Source organism: Trichechus manatus, unplaced genomic scaffold (genome assembly GCF_000243295.1).
Source record: "Trichechus manatus latirostris isolate Lorelei unplaced genomic scaffold, TriManLat1.0 scaffold00030, whole genome shotgun sequence".
NCBI lineage: Eukaryota > Metazoa > Chordata > Mammalia > Sirenia > Trichechidae > Trichechus > Trichechus manatus.
The window spans coordinates 1,326,662-1,344,258 of NW_004443966.1; the positions used below are offsets into that span (position 1 = coordinate 1,326,662).

Genomic DNA, 17,597 nt, shown 5'->3' on the forward strand with positions numbered 1-17,597 from the left:
GTGTAGTAACTGTTAAATGAGAAACTATTTTGTTCTGTGAGCCTTCATCTTAAGTGAGAATAGCAGCACAATTGGAAGAGTGTAGTCAATGTCACTGAACTGTGCATGTAGAAATTTTTGACATGGTGTATCTTTGGCTATGTGTATTTTCACCAAAAAAAAGGTTGAGAACTTAGAGGGTTGACATGTCGTGGGGTTGTTAACCAATGTCAGAAAACAATATGTGTACTACTGTTTCATGAGAAACTCTTTGTTCTGTAAGCCTTCACCCGAATACAATAAAAAAAAAAAGGGAAAATAAGTATTGAATCATTAATAAAATCAATTTTTTTAAAGCCTGCAAAATATTGATCTAACTAAAATGATGATGTAGCTATGTTGGGAGGAGGGGATACAAAGAGTATGCAGGTATGGTGAGGCAGGTAGAGGAATGAGCTAAATTCTCCTCTGTCATAATAAAGTGTCAATAGGTAAGGCCTAAAACTGAAAAATGAACAACAGAAATATGAGTGTGTCGTTTCGAGACACAGGACGAAGCCACCAGCAAGAGTCAGCTAACAGGGAGAACGGAAAGCAGTTGACTCTGAGCAGCAGGAAGTGGCTGGGGGAAGGATCCTGCTAGCTCTTCCTAACAAGGCTTGTAGAACTACTGGACTCTACGTGTTCACGTATAACCAAAAAACAAAAAACAAATCCAAGGCCTCGAGTCGATTCCAGCTCACAGCCACCCTACAGAACAGAGTAGAACTGCCCTATAGGGTTTCCAATGCTGTAATCTTTAGGGAGGCAGATTACCCTATCTTTCTTCCACGGAGCAGCAGGGGGTTCAAAACCGCCTTCCTTTTGATTAGCAGCCGAGCGCTTAACCACTACGCCATCAGGGCTCCTTATGTCCATGTACAACCGTGATAAAATTTAAAAAATTAATTTATGCAAAGTAAAGGGTAATGCCAGTGCTTTAACTTTTTTTGTCTTGAAAAATTCAGGGCATCACAATAAGTATTCTTAACCCTTTGGTAACTCAGTTATTTTCTGCTTTGAATTTATTGTTGATACCATGTGTTTTCATTAATGGAAGCATGCTGAATCATTGAGTGTGTCTGAATTTTCGGTAGGTGGTAAGGATTTTTTTTTCCTTGCCCCCTTCCACAAGCCTACCCTAAGTGTTTCGTGGTACATATGAATTACCACTAATTATACCCCCAGGGTCTACTGGCACATATGTGTAACAAATACAAACTTTCAAAATTTTTGTTTTCCCTACCAAAAATTCAGATGCCTCATACAATACCCTGTGAAAACAGTAATTTGCAGCACACACCTGTTTCTTTGGTTTCCAACACAAAGACACGAAGGCCCCTGTCTGGCAGCAGTACACACTATCCGTGGTGCAACAGCTTCCCAATAAACCGCAGAGGGTGAAAGGTTCATGGTCACTATATGTACCACCAGGCATGAAAGAGTTAACCTGCTGTGCTACATCCTCAGGACCTAGGATCCGCACATAAGCAGGATGTTGAGGATCTGGGCTCTGGAGACAGACTGCCTGGCCTTGAGTCTCAGCTTCACCACGCTGGCTGTGTGACCTTGAGTAAGTTACTTAATCTCTCTGCCTCAGTTTCCTCATCTGTGGGACAGGGATAATAATAGATTTGTTTTATAAGGCTTAAGTTACATAAGGGTGGTGCAGACGGTTAATGCACTCACCCGCTAACTGAAACGTTGGAGGTTATAGTCCATCCAAAGGTACCTTGGAAGAAAGGCCTAGTGATCTACTTCTGAAAAATCAGCCATTAACAACCCTATGGAGGACAGCTCTACTCTGGCAAACATGGGTCACCATGAGTTGGCAACTGAAAAAAAGTTATGCAATACATACAAAGTGTCTAGAATAATGCCTAGTAAGAAGACCAGACTTAATGGTCTGACCGAGACTGGAGGAACCCTGGAAAGCATGGCTCCTGGATTCTCTATCAGCCCAGAATTCAAACAATTTCCGAGGTCAACTCTTCAGACAGGGATTGGACTGGACTGTGGGACATAAAGTGATACTCATGAGGAGTGTGCCTCTTAGCTCAAGTAGATACAAGAGACTAAATGGGCAGCTTCTGTCCGGAGGTGAGATGGGAAGGCAGAGAGGGCTAGAAGCTGGTTGAATGGACATGGGGAATCAGGGGAGGAAAGGAGGAGTGTGCTGTCACAGTATGGGGAAAGCAGTTAGGGTCACATAACAATGTATGTGTAAATTTTTATATGGGAGACTAACTTGAAATGTAAACTTCATTTAAACTACAACAATTTAAAAAAAAAACAACAAAGTGTTTAGATTAATGCTCAGCACATCATACATGTTCAGTAATGGCTATTCTTATTAAGGTATGTTTGCCCCTACACGAAAGTGGCCTCTGACCACTGTATTAATTTTGTGTCTTCATTCTCCCTACCCCCACCTCAGGAGCCTGGTGGTGCAACAGCTAAGCTAACCAAAAAGTCGGCTGTTAGAACCCACCAGGGGCTCCATGGAAGAAAAGACCTGCCAATATACTCCCGTAAAGATTATAAACCAGGAAACTCTATGGGGCAGTTCTACTCTGTCCTATAGGGTCGCTATGGAGTCACTATCAGTCGGAATAGACTGGACAGAAGACAACAACCCCCACCTTTGCTGTCCCTCATCGCAGTCATTAGTGTGCCTTCCTTGGAGCGGCCCCTGCCCCCTTCAATGTGCAACTTCTGATTGACAAGTCCCCTGGAAACCAAATAACCAAGCTTATCAGAACTGTGTGTAAAATGGGCACCAAGAGGGTCTCTCTGTGAGGGAGGTGGCGAGTTTTGGCATATGAACATCTATTCTGACCTCGCAGAAGCCTTTGGGCTTACTTCCTTCCTGTCAACTGTGGGGCAGTTGGCTGGGTGACAATCTGGGTGACTGAGTGTCCTGGTTTACCTGGGACTACCCTGTTTTAGCACTACAAACCCCAGTCCCAGCACTGGGCAAAATTACTCCTTTTGAGTGTTTCATCATCTGTAAAATGAAAGATAAGATCTACTTTGAAAGACTGTCGAGGATTAAATGAGAGAACATTCGTATAATTCCCGTCACACAGTAAGTTCTCAAACAATGTGAGCTGTCGTTAGTACGCTCCGTTGCATATTATTATTATCAATTCTAATATTCGGTGACAAAAGAAACTATTCCTGGAAACCTAACCTGCAACGTGGTCATCTTCTCACTGGTACAGAGCCACTCGCCCTATACACAGTGGATCCCAGGAATCTGAAACGCTTGTTTTTGCGAATTTCCTTCCATGCTCTCCTACACAATTTCTTTCAGAGACTAAGACATGTTAGGAGTTCTGGTAGCACAAACAGTTACGCACTCAGCTGCTAACAGAAACTTTGGCAGTTTGAAACCACACAGAGTTTCCACGGGAGAAAGACCTGGCAATCTGCTTCTGTACAGATCACAGCCACGAAAACCCATGGGGCAGTTCTACTTTGTCATGTGGGGTTGCTACAAGACAAAACAGACTCCATGGCACTGAACGACAACAGCAACAAGACATATTAAAGAAATTTGCTGACCTCTCTGCTTGGCAAAGGCCTGGTAGGTTGCCATCATCTTTTAATACACGTCTGTTTTGGGGTATTTACGTCTGTAGCTGTTTCTAAGCATGGGGACAGAAATCAGCATGCTACCTCACAAAGAATCACCACCCGTCTGTCAGTCTGTCATACTGCAGTGGCTTGCGTGCTGCTGTGATGCTGGAAGCTACGCCATGGGTATTTCAAATACCAGCAGGGTCTCCCATGGTGGACACGTTTCAGTGGAGCTTCCAGACTTAAGACAGACTAAGAAGGAAGGCCTAGCAATCTACTTCTGAAAATTAGCCAATGAGAACCCTGTGGATCACAGAAGAATATTATCCAATATAGTGCTAGAAGATGAGCCCCTTAGGTTAGAAGGCACTCAAAACACACAGTGAACACCAACGATAGACTCGAGCACACCAATCGTCATGGACTGAATTGTGTCCCCCAAAAATATCTGTCAACTTGGCGGGGCCATGAGTCCCAGTATTGTGTGATTGTACACCATTTCGTCATCTGATGTGATTTTCCTATGTGTTGTAAATACTATCTCTATAACGTTGATGAGATGGAATTAGCTGCAGTTATGTTAATGAGGCAGCACTCAATCTACAAGATTGGGTTGTGTCTTGAGCCGGTCTCTTTTGAGATATAAAGGAGAGAAGCGAGCAGAGAGACATGGGGACCTCATAGCACCAAGAAAGCAGTGCTGGGAGCAGAGCATCCTTTGGACCCAGGGTTCCTGCACTGAGAAGCTCCTAGATCAGGGGAAGATTGATGACAAGGACATTTCTACAGAGCCGACAGAGAGAGAAAGCCTTCCCCTGGAGCTGGTGCCCTGAATTCAGACTTCTGGCCTCCTAGACTGTGAGAGAATAACTTTCCCTTTGTTAAAGCCATCTACTTGTGGTATTTCTGTTACAGCAGCACTAGATAACTAAGACACTAATGATCGTGAAGATGGCACAGGACCAGACAGTGTTTTGTTCTGTTGTACCTAAGGTCACCATGAGTCAGAGCCAACTCAACAGTAATTCGCCAAGAAGGGCATCAGGCATCTCAGCCATTATACCAGAAGTCCTTTTTTAAGTTTGCATCTCACTTTTTTCCTTTATAATGGTACAAATCATTCAGTCTCCTAATGGATTAGCAAATCGTTCACTAAATATGTCAGTTCTAGCTCTGAAAAATAAGGGATCTTATCACCAAAAAGACGAAACATCATTTCTGCCCTCAAAAGTTGAGGCAATGCACTACTCTGTAGATAGATATCAGTTACAGCTTGGAGGAAGTTGCCTGCATCCGTGTACCCTACCAATGCAAGAGCAAAGTTGCTATAAGAAAAGTTGGGCAATTTGGGGTAGATAACGGAAAGGACCGCAAGTTACTCAAAGCCAAAACATGGCCTGGGAGCTCTCTGAGAGACACAGAGAGCAGAAATAGGCAGACACTGAGATACATGACTAGCTTCTCCATGCAGGCTCCAAAGCTCCCTCCTCTCGTCCTTGTATTTCACCTGCCAATGCCTCCGCCCGGTACCTATGGTCTGCAGACACAAATCACTGAGGACACAGAAGCTCAGGGATGGAGAGAAGCTGGAAGGTCATCTGGTCTAACCACTAGGGCAGGAGTAAATGGATCCACGACAGTATTTCTCCAAATCCGGTCTGTTGCCCAGTGGTAGAAGACTCCCCTGGGATACTGGATGAAAATCCAAAATCCTGGGTCCCACCCAGGTCTCTGGATTAGGATCTTTGGAGGGAGGCCCAAGGAATGTGCATTTATAACAAGCTTCCCAGGAGATTCTTGATTATGCACAAGGTTTGAGACCCACTGCTCTTGGGAGACAACAGATAAAATGCACTACTGTAGCCAGGCAAATCACCTGTGCGTGAAGATCATGGGAGTTATTGAACCTCTACCAGCCTCAGATTCCAAATCTGTAAAACAGGATGATAATACCTACCCAGCAGGATGGTTGTGAGAATTAAATGAGGTGAGAAGCACAAGCACAGTGCCTCATGCAGCAATGCCCAATAAGTATCAGTCCATTCCTCTTCCTTTCTTATGTATGGCATCATAATGAAGATTTATAACAATAGGTCATGTTTTTAATAAACACCACTAAGGAAGGCAGATGGGTAGCTTAAGTGAAGGCCTTGGTTATTTATGAGTCATCAGCTACAAGGCTGAGGTCTGCAGCTTTAACCATTAGTTGTGTTGTAAAATGAACCTGTAGACAGTGGTTCTCAAATTTCAGGGTGCATCACACTCACCTGGATGGCTTTAAAACACAGACTGCTGGGCCCCATCACCAGAGTTTCTGATTCAGTATGCCTGGGGTAGGGCCAAGAAATTGTATTGCTAAAAGAGTTGCCAGGTAGTGTAGAGGCTGCTGGTCTCGGAACCACACTGAGAATCACTGCTGTAGTGGAGTGCCCTGGTAACCCCATTATCTAACATCTAATTGATGTGACACCTCATAATAATAATAAATTTAAACACCTATGCTGTACGCATTTCCGGTCTAACCCCAGATTGGTTAGCTACATGTAAAAAAAATGTAATAAACCAACAATTTCTGAGCCTGTGCTGCCTGCCTCTGTCCCTGAGCATCTTCCTCCCTGAGGCTTGAGCAGTGCAGAGACGGCAGGAGATGTGAGTTGATCTCCCGCTCGCTAGCTGTGAACCACCAAGTGAGGCACGAGATGCCCTGAGCCTCCGTGTACCACTGGGAATGGAGGTGCGCTTGGTCACTTGGTTCCAGACCTGGCCATGCACCACCAATCACTAAGGTGGGGTTTTAAATAAAACGTGTATTCTTAGCTCTAACCCCAAACCTAATGAATTAAAATCCCCGAGAGACTGAAAAACGTGCTGCTTTGTGTGTGCATGTTTTAATAGAAAACCCCTTAGGCTCTGGGATCTCTGTGATTCTAAGTCCCATGCCCTAAGTCTGTCATTACCAAGTAGACTTCTCCTTTTATGTTTGTCTCCCATGGAGTTTTTACTACAGGAAGCAAATACAGTAGTCCTCCAATAAAAGAATCTAGTCTGCTTAACCATTTCATTCCTCAGGTATCAATAAACTGACATTCTGGTTTTTGTTTAAAAAATAAAATAAAGTCCAGAGAGTAGGGAAAAATATGAATTACATAGGACTGAATCTGTAAAGTGGTCATCTCTAACACCAACTCCTTGTGTGCTTATTCACTTATTCATTATTAACTTAGCACCTACCATGTGCCAGCCATTATTCCAGGTGCTGAGGGTACAGTGACACATAGAACAAAGTCCCTGCCCTCGTAGAAAGTACATTTCAGCAGGAAGACACAGACAATAAACAAGTGAACACAAAAATTAAATAATTTCAAATAGTCATAAGTGCTCTGAAGACAACAAGACAAATAATAGGGTAGAGACTGACTATAGGCTACCTTCAACAGGGTGCTCAGAGAAGGCTCTTTGAGGGGGTGATATTTGAAATTAAACCTGAATTGGTGCCAAAGGGAACAGCCAGGGGGGGATCTGGAGGAAAAGCATGGATGATAAGAAGGGCGTGTGCACAGGGCCCTGAGTGGGAGGGAGCTTTGCATCTCCAAAAAACAGAAAGGAAGTAGGTGAGGCCAGAGGGTGGAGACCAGGGACAAGCTGAGTTCACGGAGGCCAGCAGGGCCCAGACACCGAGACGTTTCTAGACCATGGTTATAGGCATTTGGATTTTGTACTTACTGCACTGAGACGACACTGGGGAATTTTAAGCGGAAGACGGGTGTGATCTGATTTTTAAAAGATTACTGGCTTTTTTTAAAGAATGGGCTATAGCAGGGGCTGGAGAGAGAGTGGGAGCAGGAAAACATCAGTACAGGCAGGAGATGAGGTGGCCTTGAGTACATAGCAGGCACTCAAGATTTCTGGGCTGCTTCGATACAGGTGAGAATCATAATATACTTGTTTCTTTGCCTGTGATATTTCAGAAGTGTTCAAGGAGGAGATACTGGCTGTTGGCAAAGTGCCATCTGAAAGTCACTTCCTTTGAACAACAAAATTCTGGATTGCCATTGGACAGTTGGTTATAATCAAGAAATATTAGCCTAAGGGCATGGAAAGAACACATGAGGGAGCCGGCAGACTTGTCTTCTAGAAGCCTCTCTGCCATCAGTTAGCCACACAACACCCCTGAGCAGGACACTGAGCCTCTGAGGAGGGAGGGAGGCTGGGCCTCATAGACATCATGTATGTCCCTAAGGTCCCTCCTAGCTCCAAGCCACACGAGTCTGTAAGTGCAACAGATGAGGTTTCCTTATCCGGGTGGTAAAATGGACTGATGACTCACAGTGAGGTTTTTTGTTGTTGACTTTTAATCTCTGAGAGAACCTCTACTCACACAGGAAACAGGGGTGTTAATGAAGAAAATGTCCTGTCTTACTATGTCCTTGGGTAACTCTCATGTTTGAGGTACCTCTGCACAAGGGTATGGTGGCCAGCTGGAAACGTGGGAAATGGATGCTCCTGGTCATCTGAGAGTCAGTTAGGCAGAGGCACTGAGACACAGGTCACCCACAGTACTCTGAGGTCTTTCTGGCAGGCTTCTGTCCACATGGAATCACACAGCAGACAGGCACCACAGATAGGGCCCTCACTTCCTGTTGGCGGGCTGTCCCCACAGAACCCACATCTCTCATATGGCTGACCTGTCCCCTCCACAAGGGCCTCACTCCCACATGCTCCCCGACGGCAGTGGCCTCCAGTCCTAACAGCCTGTCAAAATCACTCGTGGAGATGGAAAAACAAGAACACACAGATGTCTGGGGCCTACACCACATTTAATGACTTAGAAGTGGAGTGAAGAAAAGTTTAGAAAGACCACAGCAGTGGGGTTAGGCTTAGATAAGCTTACACGATGGAGAGAATGTGTAACTCAGGAAACTGCAGACCTGAGAGAGAAGTCCAGTGATCTGCCGAATGCAAGTTTCTCAGCCTTGGCACTATTGACATTTTGGGCCAGATAATTCTTTGTTGTGGGGGCCGTCCTGCATACTGCAGAATGTTTAGCAGAATCCTGGCCTCTACCCACTAGATGCTAGTAGTAACTCCCAAGTTGTGATAGCCAAAAACGTCTCCAGACATTGCCAAATGTCCCCTGGGGGGGGGGGGAATCATCCCCGATTGAGAACCATGCGTGTGATATTACACAGTTAATTATCAGCAATATTGAGACCAAAAACCAGCCTCCCGACTCCGGCTGTGTTGGTTCCTTCACATTCGAGTAGGAACTGTGGGACACAGGGGTGAATCACTCCCTGAGGAGATACCACAACCCACTCCCTGGCCCTCCGTGCCTAAGACAGAGGGAAGTGGCAATGGAGAGTTGGCCTTGTCCCTACAAGGGAAGCCAAGCCACACACAGCCAGCAGCTTGCTTGGCCACGTTTGGTCTCCAGTATCTGACTGGAAGGAAAATACTTTATCCTTCCAAGGTCTGCCAGATCTCTTCACTCACTCCTGGGGTCGCTCCCTTGCAGTGGTGAGATGCATTATAAAAATTAAACACACGTGGCAAGAAACAAAGAAATCACGACCATAGCCGTGGATTATATTAATAAATTCCGAGGTATTTTCAAACCTTGTTCAAATGAACATTTAAGTAATGATCTATTTCTGTATGTCTCATTTGTCCCCATATTAGGGCTAGTACATCCGGTTGAACTACCACCATGTTTAACTAGCTGACTGAGACCTTGTCTTTAACGATAGAATACACAAGGGATAAGTATACAGCCATACTCAGCTACAGCCTGGCTATATGTGGTGGGATCATGCTCTGAGGGCAGGGCAGATGAACTGCAGGAAATAAGAACTAACAGATTCGTCAGTCCCTTGGCAACCAATTTCATTGTTATGCTTTGACCTGGCAGATGGTAGCGCTTTATATGAATTAACCAATGAAGCTGTGAAAAAAACAAGATCACTGGCTCTGAAATTTGGTATTCTGGTTGGCAGATAGAAGAAGCATGTTCATTTTCAAGAATGCTTTCTTAATAGGTACAAATAACTTTAACAATAATAATACTGAAACTATTTGCTCCGAGATAATCTTTAAACCTTTAACCAAAAATATCCCCTGAAGTCTTCTTAAAACTAAACAATAGTTTAGCTTAACTAGTTAAAAAAAAGTCTGCCTTAATATTTGTTCTTTTAAGAAGATAATGATGCTCTTTTAAGAACTATCTTTATGGGATCAAATTGACAACAGCAACTCAAAAGATTAGATAGGAAGTTTAGGGGACAGTGAGTTTATGTTAATGGAGAAGGAACAACACAGAAAAGGCAGGCGAGAATGGCTGCACACCTCGAAGAGTATCATCATCGTCACCGAATTGGACATAGAGAAACTGCTGAGTTGGCGTGTGTTTTGGTGTGGATATTCACAACAACAACAGCAAAATAAATAAAATTTTAAAAATAATAATAATAAAAAAACCCAGTGTTTAAAAAGGACACATTTCTAAAGGCAAGTCATATATACCTACCTACCTATTTTGATACTTGCCATATATCTTCCATATTTATCCTATTAAAATACAAAGGAATTTTGGAGGAGTAGGCTGCTCAAGGAGCCCCGGTGGCACAGTGGTTAAGAGCTCGGCTGCTGATTAAAAGGTCAGCAGTTCGAATCCACCAGCTGCTCCTTGGAAACCCTATGGTTTCTGTCTGTCCTATAAAGTCGCCATGAGTCAGAACCGACTCGACAACTATGGGGTTTTTTTTTTTTTTGTTATTTTTTGGTTAGGCCACTCAAAGCAAGCAGGCTTTCAATAAGATAACACCTGGTTGTTGTGGAATTACTCTTGGTAAGCCCACTTAAAGAAAGCACCTTATAATAAAAACTCCAAAGGAATAAAAATATTAGCAAGACGTTAAAAGGAATAAAGACGCATTGAACTACAAGCTTTTGGTGTTGTAACAGGGAATATAACCAAATGGTGTCTTTCAACAGCCATGCGACTCTCTGGAAAGTCAAGGGCATCTCATGAGAACTGCTCTGTCTGCAATATGGGGACTGGAGGGACAGCATAATAGTGGAGTGTTCATGGGTGGGTGACAACTGAAGTGACTAAGGGTCAACACTAAAACACAAGCAACTCACACGTGATCTCTTGAGCGAGAAGATAGTGCAGCAGACCCACCATCAGACCTTGAATTCTAGTTCAAGCTCTGCCACTAACTCTGTGTGGCCTTGACAAATGACTTAACTTCTCTGCACATGAAGTTCCTTAACTATAAAAGACAAGAGTAAAACTAAATGCTCTCTAACTTCCTTCTAGTTTTAATACTCCCTGAGTTTACAAGTCCTCTCTTTCCTTCCTTAAGAGGATATACATATGCTTAGTCATTCTTTGGACATTATCACAATTAATGCATTTCCTGTGCACAAACATGACCTCTGACTAGGGTTGCCAGATAAAATAGAAGACACCCGTTAAATTTGCATTTCGGATAAATGACAAGTATTTTTAATATAATTATGCCCCAAACAGTGCTTTTTTTTTTTTTAGTGTAAGTATGCCCTAAATATTGCATGGGACATACCAGTAGTAAAAAAAAATTGCTGTTTACCTGAAATGCAAATTTAACTTTTTCTTAATTTGGTAGATCTGGCAACCCTGCCTCTGACTCCACATCAAAAGTTCAATTTTAAGAGTCAAAAATCTGATTCCATATACTTTGGGGGTTCTAAGCATGGCTGAGGCACCAAACGGGAGGCCAAGGGTAACACAGACAAAGGCAAAAAAAGAAAAAAGAAAAAAAACAGAAAAAGAGGAATAAAACTTTCAATATTCCTCTTGAGCAAGCTAGACATCTAACTTTCCTCGCTAGTAGATAAGACAGGGGTGTTACCGGACCTCGGTGGTACAGGAAAGGGAACGTGGCGTGCCCGGGAGAGCACTGCCTGACCGTACAGGGAGGCCAGAACAAGCTGGGGTGCTCACTATGCTACACACCTGGTCCCATGAGCGGAAAGCGAATTAAAAACCTTTATCTCTGCCTCCAACTCAGCGCTCAGGTCTACTCCCAAGGTAATCAGCTTAACGGAAACCAGATCATAAACTCAAATTTTCTGAGCAAGAGGCAAAGGAATAAATACGGCTCCAGCAAAACCTACGCTCAGCATAAAAAGCAAAGGCTGTGGAAGGGAAAATCCTCTCTCTTCAGAAGCAAATCTTGTTTTAACAATGGCAAGATGATTTTGCTTGTTAGGGCCTCAGACTTTAACCCTGCAAGTGCTGTTTTATTTTTCAGAAGGTATTAGACCTGTTAGACTGTCTTACGAGAAAACACACACGTATACATGCGTAAGAACAATTATTCTTTCATATTTTGCAATGAAGATATAGGTGAAGTACATTCCAAGCTTAAATAACAGGGAAAGCAGATTCAGTTTAAAAAATAACATAGAAAGTTCATTACCATATTCTCTAGGCCACTTAATTTAATTCTCACTGAGAAAACGCTGCGGGAAACCACATTCAGCTGCAGGATGCTGGACTGTAACAAGATACGTGCAGCTAGTGACTGAGAGAAACTAAATGTACAGAATAGAAGCTTCCAGTGATGAAAATGAATCCAGGTTTATCCATTAACTTATTGATACGTTCAGTAAGAGTTCACTGAACACTTATTTTGTCTAAGATTTCTTACCAGATAAGACTCAAAAAATAAGCCGAAGTCATGTTCTGCCTCCAAAATGTTACTACTTATAAGCTAGCCATGGGAATAAGGCAGACATACATGTAACAGTTGACAGTCCAAAGTAGTGTGTAATTAAATGCCGAAATGAAGCTCAGAGTTGGCAATTTCTGTTAAAAACCCAAGAAAGATTAATTCACTACAGTGCAAAATATTCAGCAAGAAATGAATTTCCATTTTCTTTAACTTCAAAGAACCTCACTCTCTGCCTAGATCAGCACAAGAGGCCGAAGCACTGGAGACGGGCACCGCCCAGCCCTGCCCAGGCAGCCCAGGCTGCAGAGCAGAGAGCTCCTCTCTGCCACCAGGAGAAGGACCAAAAAGCCTTCATCTTTCTACTGATTTGACCTTTTTCCCTCTCCAAGGAGGGTAAGGCCATTATCCTGGGGGAAATAGGAGGCTAAAGAGGAAAGGCTTCAGAGACACTGATGCATCTGAGGTCATTTCTCTTACACATAAAGTGGGAAGGACTAGTGAGAAAGAAATAGTACAGTGATCTTCATTTCTCAGTCTTCCATTCCATTTTCATTCATTTAACATATATTTATTGAGTGCTAACTATGTGTGAGAAAGCATTCTAAGTGCTGGGGACACCACACCACAGGGACAAATTCCTGGCCTTCATGGAGCTAATATTCTAGCATTAGGATACAAACAGTTATCTATCTATCTATCATCATCCATCCATCCATCCACCCACCCACCCATCCACCCACCCATCCATCCACCCAACCATCCATCCATCCATCCATCCATCCATCCATCCACCCATCCACCCATCCATCCACCCATCCATCCACCCATCCATCTATCTGTGTGCATCTCATGACAGTGCTATACTTGGAAGAAAAATCAGGCAAGGAGGCCAAAAGTAATGGGAGAGTGATGCTATTTTAGATAGCCAAAGAAGGCCTCTTCAAAGAAATTACTTTTGACCTTAATGAAATGAGTGAGAAAGCCATGCATTTGAGGGAAGAGCATTCCAGGCAGTGGGAACAGCAGTGCAAAATCCTGAGGTGGATGCACGCTCAAGGAACCCAGCAAGGAAGCCAGTGTGAATGGAGCAGAGAAAGCATAGGGAAGAGTGACAGAAGGTCCAAACAGAGGTAGCCATACACCACGTAAGGGTGCAGGCCATGATGAGGACTTTGTTTTTTTCTTCTGAGATAACAAGCTATTGGAGAATCCTCAACGGAGGAGTGAGTGGCAGGACTGATTAAGTTTTAAAAGGCTCACTCTGGCTGCAGTACTAAGAATAGACTGCAGACTGACAAGAGAAGAATCAGGGGGGCCATTCAGGAGGTTTTGCAATAATTACCCAGGTGACAGAGATGGTAGGAGCTCTGTAGAAGCAAAGGGAATGGTGAGAAATGGCTATATCCTAGATATATTCTCAAGGTAGAAGCAATAGGAATTGCTGAGGGATTAGATGAGGGGTATGAGAGAAAGAATGGAATCAAGGATGACTCCAAGGTTTCTAGCCTGAGCAAGAGAGAATTTGACATTTAGTGAGATGGAGAATACAAAGGGAAAATCAGGTTAGGGAGGGGGAAATTAAGAGTCCTGCTCCTAGAGATTGCTACCTACTTTAAAATCCCTACATCTGGTCTAAAACCAAGGCAAGAGAAATTGACAAGCTGGTTCTAAACTCATGGAAATTCAAGAAACCCAAAATAGCCAAAACAATGTCAAAAAAGAACAAAGTTGGAAGATTCACACTTCCCAATTTCAAAATTTACGACAAACCAACAGTAATCAAGACAGTGTGGTATTGGCATAGGATAAACGTACAGATCAAACGAATAGAATTGAGAGTCCAGAAATGCTCTCACATTTATGGTCAACTGATTTTTGACGAGGGTGCCAAGACAATTCAAGGCAGGAAAAAATAGTCTTTTCAACAGAATAGTACTGGGACAACTGGATATCCACATGATCCAAAATAAAGTTGGACTCCTCCCTCACACCAATTAACTCATAATGGATTAAAGACCTAAATGTAGCAGCTAACGCTAGAAAACATAGGTGCAAATCTTCTGACCTTGAATTAGGCAATGGTTTCTTAGATATGACACCAAAAGCACAAGCAACAAAAGAAAAAAATAGATCAACTGGACCTCATCAAAATTAAAAACTAAGGCATGCCATAGAAAGTTAAAAAGAAGGAAAAAATAAGAAAGAGAGGAAGTAACCAGGCAGGCAACATAAACGTAGAAGAGAAGGACTCGCAGTCAGATCCTCTAAGCACTATTTTCACAGCCTTTTTTCATTTCCGATCATCTGCAGAAATCCTGTTTTGCAGACTGTGTTAAGGCTAACATCAGGATCTTTTCCCACGACAGCAAATTCTTAGGAGGGCTGAAAAGAAGGGACCGGAGTAGTGCAGGACCAACAAAATAAAACAGCAATAATTATAAGGCATAATATGCACTCCCTCCCCCACCCTAGAACATTCACAGCCAAAGTGAGAATCTGCCACCAAGTGAGAATCCATCCCGGCGGGAAGCACAGCTGTTAGCCCACGCCCGGTAAGGAAGAGGCACCTGGAGCACAAGATTCAGAGGCCCCGTGGGCCCAGCTGGCCGGCAGGCGCCAAAAGGCGGACAAGTCTAAGTCAAGGACTCACCAGATTTCCTTCACTTCAGGCCCGACTTTGCTTAATCGGTGATCTACTGGGACACAGATAAGGCTTTGGCAATAGCTACGGAAATCTGTCACCACATCAGCCCTAGCGACAGTCCACACCAGAGGGAAAAAAGAACAGCTCCTCCGCCCGGCCAGATTGCCTCCCAGAGATTCACAAACCAACAAAAGGGTAAAGACGTTCAATGATTAAACTGAAAAGAGAAAAAGGAGGAAAGAAAAGGTGAGAGGGTCCAGAAGGTCTGGACCGCCTCCTCTCCCACCAGTGGAGTGTCCTTACCCCCTGATGGGGTCCCTCGCACCTGGATGCGCACCTGGAGTGATCTCAGACCCCGCCCGACCTGAGACTGCACCCTCGCCCCAGCTGACCCCCTGCCCCGGCGACGGTCATCGCTGGGGTCTGTTCGCGGGCCTGGGATACGCAAAGCAACTTTTCAGGCGGGATCAAACGCCCGGAAGCGGGGAGAGAAGGTCACGGGCTCCAGCCCCAGGCCCGCCTCCCTGCCCAGCGCCCCCACCTGGCTCACCTGGCTCGGCCGCCGTCCCGCGCGCCTCTGTCTCCGGCCGCCGTGTCCCCCGTTTTTGGGTCGTTGGCGGGTTATTTTCCGCCTGGCCCCACATCACTTCCCGTAAAGGAGAGCGAGGGGGGGCGGGACCTCCTCCCTTCCCTCCACCTCCTGCTTCCTCCTGTCACCTCTGGGGGCACCCCGCCGACTCTGGGGGCAGGTTAGGGACCAGGGCGCAGGACCAGGAAGCCAGGGACGCACGCACGGGCTTACTTGTGCGTCCTTACTAATCTGAGGTGCACAGTTCCACATGGGTTTCAAAGAGGTGATGGAAAGCAGGTGAAGCTGTTGTACCAGACTAGTAAGGACGCACAAGTAAGCCCGTGCGTCCCTCGCTCGTTGGTCACCCGCCCCCGTGCGGGACGCTCTGCCCAGGGACACCTGCCCGGGGAGCGGCGAAGGACCGCACCTCCGGGTCCTCTTACGAGCCACGAGAGGCCCGTGCTCGCCACGTTTGTCCCAAACCAGGTCTCCGCTGACCTTTTCTGGAAGGCGCGAAACGGTCTGCCGGGGCGGGGAGCGTTTCGTTTTGACAACACAGGGTGACACTTACAAGTGTCTGGTGACGCTCGCCGGATCTCCTCCTCAAAGCCACCTTCTAGAGGTGTTCTCAGCGCGCCGGCCGGCGCCAGCACCGCGCTAGCCAGAGGCGGCGGGCGGCTCCCGAGGCCAGGCGGCCACGGTCCATCCCGCCCTGCAGCGCTCCACTCGGGTCAGCCTGGGTACGGCCTTCCGAGGCGCGGGAAAGCCACGGGAAAACGAAGCAAAATTCTGTCGGGAAAAAATATAATTCTAAGAGAAAATGACAAACGGGGTCTCTCCTTACACCGTCGAATTCGGAATTTAAAACCACTCTAATTTCTAAGAAGCCAGAAGACTCCATTAGAGCCCAGCGGACGGGAAATCTGCGAGCCTTTGCTGCCCCCCAGCGGCTCCCTTCTCTCAGCGCCGGGGGAGCCTGCAGGGCCCGCCATACCTGTGGTTGAGCAGCAGGGGAGACCAGCTGGTTCCCACCCTGAGGCGGCCAAGCTCCCCCTCCAGTAGCCCAGGTCTGAACAGTGACCTCTGAGCCCGCCCCCTGGCCTCTCAGGTAAAGCACCTCTGAACCAAATAATTCCCCGTCTTCAAAAAAACCCATCGCCTTCAAGTCGATTCCGACTCACAGCGACCCTATGAGTGGAACAAATTGGTTGGAAGCCTTAGTCCAGCTTCTTTCAAAAATGTCAATTGATCTGTGTCAACCTCCACCACAAATTCCAACCCCATCATCCTTGCAGTCTACAGCTACTCACAGTTTGCATCACAGAAGAGGTGGTTTCTCAGGTATGTGCCCAATTTACAAAATCACATATTTGTTGTTGTTAGGTACCGTTGAGTTGGTTCCAACTCATACTGACCCTGTGTACAACTGAAACTGCTTGGTCCTGTGCCATCCTCATGATCGTTGCTGTGTTTGAGCCCATCACTGCAGACACTGTGTCAATCCGTCTCGTTGAGGGTCTTCCTCTCTTTCGCTGACCCTCTACTTTACCAAGCATGATGTCCTTCTCCAGGGACTGGTCCCTCCTGATAACACGTCCAAAGTGCATGAGACAATGTTTCACCATCCCTGCTTCTAATGAGCATTCTGGCTGTACTTCTTCCAAGACAGATTTGTTCATTCTTCTGGCAGTCCATGGGATATTCAATATTCTTCGCCAACACCATAATTCAAAGGCACCAATTCTTCTTCAGTATTCCGTTTATTGCCCAGCTTTCACATGCATATGAGGTGACTGAAAACATCATGGCTTGGGTTAGGCACACCTTAGTCCTTAAAGTGACATCTTTGCTTTTTAACACTTTGAAGAGGGCCTAGAAGCAACTATATCACAGTACCAATGAACACATTTTAGCACCCAGATCTTCATCTCTCAATACCATTTTCCAATTAAAGGAACTAAGTACATTATTTTATATACAGAAAATCCTAAAAGAATCCACACTAAAAAACCAGAGCTATTAAAAAAATTCAGTTAAGCTGCAGGATATAGGATCAACACAAAAG

The 17,597-nt window shown here is 45.1% G+C and overlaps 1 protein-coding gene across 3 annotated transcripts in view; it reads right to left on the minus strand.

Moving 5' to 3' along the window:
* The window catches only part of RAB27A (RAB27A, member RAS oncogene family), a 92,922-nt gene extending 77,276 nt beyond the window's left edge, over positions 1-15,646 (minus strand). The window contains exon 1 of one of the 3 annotated variants that reach the window (XM_023729641.1): positions 15,512-15,646. The gene's annotated coding sequence lies outside the window, so the exon portion shown is untranslated. The other 2 variants (XM_023729643.1, XM_023729642.1) reach the window with 2 other exon arrangements.
* Positions 15,647-17,597: the final 1,951 nt, after the last annotated feature.